Genomic DNA, 5,768 nt, shown 5'->3' on the forward strand with positions numbered 1-5,768 from the left:
TCCATTACAGGATTAGAAATGGGCCAGTAGTAGTGCATGAAGCTAGCTCTCCTAATTCTCCTCCTGCTAGGTCTCTGGTGGGACACATACACACAAACAAGACACACACCTGGAAGCCTTTAGAACAGATCAGGCAAATTTCCCCATCTGAGGTTCCTCAGTGCTACGGAGCGCTTGGCCAAAAATGCAGCCTGCCTCTGGCTCAGTCTCTGGCACAACTGGCTCTGTCTTGAAGACATCCATCCTCTCCACTACTGCTCTCTCTCTGTTTGTCCAGAGACTACATTCCACTAAGTGTGTTGTGTGTTGGTGTGTGTGTGTGTGTGTGTGTGGTTGTTGTGTGTGTGTTGTGTGTTGTGTGTGTGTGTGTGTGTGGGGGTGTGGGTGTGTGTGTGTGTGTGTGTGTGTGTGTGTGTGTATTCAACGGTTGTACATCAGTACTTCGGTCCATATACAGGTTTACAAAACACACAGAAGAACAGTATCTTGACTGTCGTTCCTAAGAGCACATAGCCACGCCTATCTGGAGATCTCTTATTTAGCCTTGCATTTGGAGACATCATCCCCAGCTAACTCTGCCATAACACCGGCTATGGACACAACAGGCTTCATTGAAAGATAAAAGGTTACCTACTGGGTAAGGAGCACTTAAGAGTATTCTTATTGATGCAGTAGCTTTAAGGTTAAAACTCTAATGCTGTGTTGCATTAATAATACGACGTATTTTCTTTTGCCATGTACGAGATCAGCTTCTTAACGTTAACTAGCCAAAATTCACCCGACTTATTGTGGAAGCTCGTGGAAGGCTAACCGAAACGTTTGACCCAAGTTAAACAATTTAAAGTCAATGCTCCCAAATACTAATTGAGTGTATGCAAACTTCTGACCCAGTGGGAATGTGATGAAAAAGAAATATATATATATACACTGCTCAAAAATATAAAGGAACACTTAAACAACACAATGTAACTCCAAGTCAATCACACTTCTGTGAAATCAAACTGTCCACTTAGGAAGCAACACTGATTGACATACATTTCACATGCTGTTGTGCAAATGGAATAGACAACAGGTGGAAATTATAGGCAATTAGCAAGACACCCCAATAAAGAGTGGTTCTGCAGGTGTGACCACAGACCACTTCTCAGTTCCTATGCTTCCTGGCTGATGTTTTGTGCACTTTTGAATGCTGGCGGTGCTTTCACTCTAGTGGTAGCATGAGACGGAGTCTACAACCCACACAAGTGGCTCAGGTAGTGCAGCTCATCCAGTATGGCACATCAATGCGAGCTGTGGCAAGAAGGTTTGCTGTGTCTGTCAGCGTAGTGTCCAGAGCATGGAGGCGCTACCAGGAGACAGGCCAGTACATCAGGAAACGTGGAGGAGGCCGTAGGAGGGCAACAACCCAGCAGCAGGACCGCTACCTCCGCCTTTGTGCAAGGAGGAGCACTGCCAGAGCCCTGCAAAATGACCTCCAGCAGGCCACAAATGTGCATGTGTCTGCTCAAACGGTCAGAAACAGACTCCATGAGGTGGTATGAGGGCCCGACGTCCACAGTGGGGGTTATGCTTACAGCCCAACACCGTGCAGGACGTTTGGCATTTGCCAGAGAACACCAAGATGGCAAATTCGCCACTGGCGCCCTGTGCTCTTCACAGATGAAGGCAGGTTCACACTGAGCACATGTGACAGACGTGACAGTCTGAGACCCGTGGAGAATGTTCTGCTGCCTGCAACATCCTCCAGCATGACCGGTTTGGCGGTGGGTCATCATGGTGTGGGGTGGCATTTCTTTGGGGGGCCGCACAGCCCTCCATGGGCTCGCCAGAGGTAGCCTGACTGCCATTAGGTACCGAGATGAGATCCTCAGACCCCTTGTGAGACCATATTCTGGTGCGGTTGGCCCTAGGTTCCTCCTAATGCAAGACAATGCTAGACCTCAGTGTGCTGGAGGTGTGTCAGCAGTTCCTGCAAGAGGAAGGCATTGATGCTATGGACTGGCCCGCCCGTTCCCCAGACCTGAATCTAATTGAGCGACATCTGGGACATCATGTCTCGCTCCATCCACCAACGCCACGTTGCACCACAGACTGTCCAGGATTGGCGGATGCTTTAGTCCAGGTCTGGGAGGAGATCCCTCAGGAAACCACCGCCACCTCACCAGGAGCATGCCCAGGCGTTGTAGGGAGGTCATACAGGCACATGGAGGCCACACACACTACTGAGCCTAATTTTGACTTGTTTTAAGGACATTACATCAAAGTTGGATCAGCCTGTAGTGTGGTTTTCCACTTTAATTTTGAGTGTGACTCCAAATCCAGACCTCCATGGGTTGATAAATTTGATTTCCATTGATCATTTTTGTGTGATTTTGTTGTCAGCACATTCAACTATGTAAAGAAAAAAGAATTTAATAAGAATTGTTCATTCATTCAGATCTAGGATGTGTTATTTTAGTGTTCCTTTATTTTTTTGAGCAGTATAGAAGATAGAGTAGATAGATAGAAGATAGCAGATAGATAGATAGATAGATAGATAGATAGATAGATAGATAGATAGATAGATAGATAGATAGATAGATAGATAGATAGATAGATAGATAGATAGAGATAGGATTATTGGCTAAATACTCTGTTTGTTTTCCTAAAATAGAGTATATCCTTTCATTCAACCTGACAGTAACAGTCTATATATACAGTACAAGTCAAAAGTTTGGACACAACTACTCATTCAAGTCGTGTTGTGACAAGGCAGGGTTGGTAAACAGATGATTGGCCTATTTGGTAAAAGACCAAGTCCATATTATGGCAAGAACAGCTCAAATAAGCAATGAGAAAACGACAGTCCATCATTACTTTAAGACATGAGGGTCAGTAAATCCGGAAAATTTCAAGAACGTTGAAAGTTTCTTCAAGTGCAGTCGCAAAAACCATCAAGCGCTATGATGAAACTGTCTCTCGTGATTATTGTCACAGGAAAGGAAGATCCAGAGTTACCTCTGCTGCAGAGGATAAGTTCATTAGAGTTAACTGCACCTCAAATAAATGCACCTCAAATAAATGCTTCACAGATTTCAAGTAACAGACACATCTCAACATCAATTGTTCAGAGGAGACTGCGTGAATCAGGCATTCATGGTCGAATTTCTGCAAAGAAACCACTAATACAGGACACCAATAAGAAGAAGGGGCTTGCTTTGACCAAGAAACATGAGGAATGGACATTAGACCAGTGGAAATCTGTCCTTTGATCTGATGAGTCCAAATGTAAGATTTTTGGTTACAACCGCCACGTCTTTGTGAGACACAGAGTAGGTGAACGATTGATCTACGTATGTGTGGTTCCCACCTAGAAGCATGGAGAAGGAGGTGTGATGGTGCTTTGCTGGAGACACTGTCAGTGATTTAGAATTCAAGGCACACTTAAACAGCATGGCTACCACAGCATTCTGCAACGATACGCATTGTCCTGTTTTTAAACAGGACAATGACCCAACACACCTCCAGGCTGTGTAAGGGCTATTTGACCAAGAAGGAGAGTGATGGAGTGCTGCAACAGATGACCTGGCCTCCACAATCAAACAACCTCAAACCAATTGAGATGGTTTGGAATGAGTTGGACCGCAGAGTGAAGGAAAAGCAGCCAACAAGTGCTCAGCATATGTGGGAACTCCTTCAAGATGGTTGGAAAAGCATTCCAGGTGAAGCTGGTTAAGAGAATACCAAGAGTGAAATAGAAAATGACTCAAGTAAAAGTAAAATACTACTTGAGTAAAAGTTTTAAAATATTTGGTTTAAAAATATACATAAGTACTGAAAGTAAATGTAATTGCTAAATTATACTTAAGTATTGAAAGTAAAAGTCTAAATCATTTCAAATTCCTTATATTACGCAAACCAGACCTCCCAATTTTCTATTATATATATATTTTTATATTTACAGGTGGCCAGGGACTTTATCTTGATAAGTGCGTAAATTGGACCATTTATCTGTCCTGATAAGCATTTTAAARATTACAAGTGCTTTTGGGTGTCAAGGCAAATGTATGGAGTAAAAAGTATATTTTCTTGAGGAATGTTGAAAAGTAAAAGTAGTCAAAAAAATATAAATAGTAAAATACAGGTACCCCCCAAAACTACTCAAATAGTACTTTCAAGTATTTCTACTTAAGTACTTTGCACAACTGCAGAAAGAGGGGGTGTTAAACGTATAGATGTGCCTGTGTTTCTGATAAGTGACGGATAGTCCTATACAACTCCGGGCTCTCCTTCCCTCGAACCATGGCCTCCTGTTGTAAACTAACCACTACAAGGACAGGGTTTCAGACCGCAACGCAATGGCCAGCGCCTTGATTTGAAATGTGAAATAAAGAATGTGATAAACTCACCCTCTAACAGCCGGGCGATCAGCGAGTCGACGTCCAACTCCCCCTCCGCCATTTCTACAGTGGGTGCTGCTCTCCACTGCTCGCTGCTGCCACAGACCCTGGCAGGCACCGCCTGAACACCGGCGCCGACTCACAGCCGCGGAATGCATGCTCCCGGGTCTCTCCGCCCGATTTTTTTGTTTGTACTGTGAGGGAATCAAATGTATGATATAAGCCGATATAATACAACAGGTTCATGATAATAACATTCCAATACATTCCAATAACGTTCCAATATGAACATGTAGGCTAATCATAATAGGTGTAGGCTAGTGTATGTTTTATAGATCAATAACAATGCAGTCATAGCCTAATAATAGTATTGAATGAAGCCCAATATGTCCAAAGCCCATGCGTAATATTCAGTTAGGTAGGCTATAGGAAATTGCAATAAGCGATATCTTCATTCATGGTTTGCTTATGTCAGTGCTTGATTAGGGATGGAAGAGGTCGGTCCATTAGACTAGCATATGTTAACTGAAATTCACAAATTACATTACGCTATAAAGAGCTCTGATTGTTCACTGTTAATGATTCATACACAATTTGACAGATGGAATGTCATGACTTTTCCATGACTTCTCCATGACTTTTAACATTTCCATGTCCAATAATTGATGGCGTCTCCATGTAGCCTATAAATGAAAAAGTAACGTTATGCCCTTGATCAAGGCACKTAACCAAACTATAATAAATGCACTCTTATGTTATTCTTGGTTAAAGCAGAAACCTAAACAAATGAGTAAATAATTCAGTAACAATGAAATACATCTCACAGGGTCGCCTAGATTTGTAAATCACTTCAAAATCAATGGTGAATTTCATTGATATGAAACATTTTATACCTCTTGGAGTTGAGTTGACTTTCTGAGTGAGCTAGTAGAGACTGGAGAGAGTGTGATGGGCCAGCTCCCGCTTCTAAACGTGGCTTTTGGCGCTCTCTCTTGGCCTTTTGGCGCATGATCCAAGAGGATAAATGCGCACACTGGTGTCCCCTTTGAACTCGCTTGAAGACAGTACCAATTTGTGTTCTATAAAGAACATATACAGGTACATGTACTTTAGCACGACCCACACTACATGTAGGTACAATAAGGACTTTACCTTTTTTTTGTATAGTATAGTGATAGCACATGCCTGTAGGTCTACTGGCCCAGTTGTATATACAAAACCACTGTATTCTGCCTTGCTGACCTAGTCTCTGACGTCTCTACTCAGCTTCAACATATTAACAGGCCTTTAATATAGGCTAAAATAATAAAATAGAATAGAATGTAACATACAACTAATACGGCTGTAAATTGCCCTCGTTGAATAAGGACTTCAGCCACCTGAGCCACG

At 42.8% G+C, this 5,768-nt stretch overlaps 1 pseudogene; it reads right to left on the reverse strand.

Moving 5' to 3' along the window:
• The window catches only part of LOC111960278 (serine/threonine-protein phosphatase PP1-beta catalytic subunit-like), a 30,126-nt pseudogene extending 25,616 nt beyond the window's left edge, over positions 1-4,510 (reverse strand).
• Positions 4,511-5,768: the final 1,258 nt, after the last annotated feature.

This window comes from Salvelinus sp. IW2-2015, linkage group LG37 (assembly GCF_002910315.2).
Source record: "Salvelinus sp. IW2-2015 linkage group LG37, ASM291031v2, whole genome shotgun sequence".
Classification (NCBI taxonomy): domain Eukaryota; kingdom Metazoa; phylum Chordata; class Actinopteri; order Salmoniformes; family Salmonidae; genus Salvelinus; species Salvelinus sp. IW2-2015.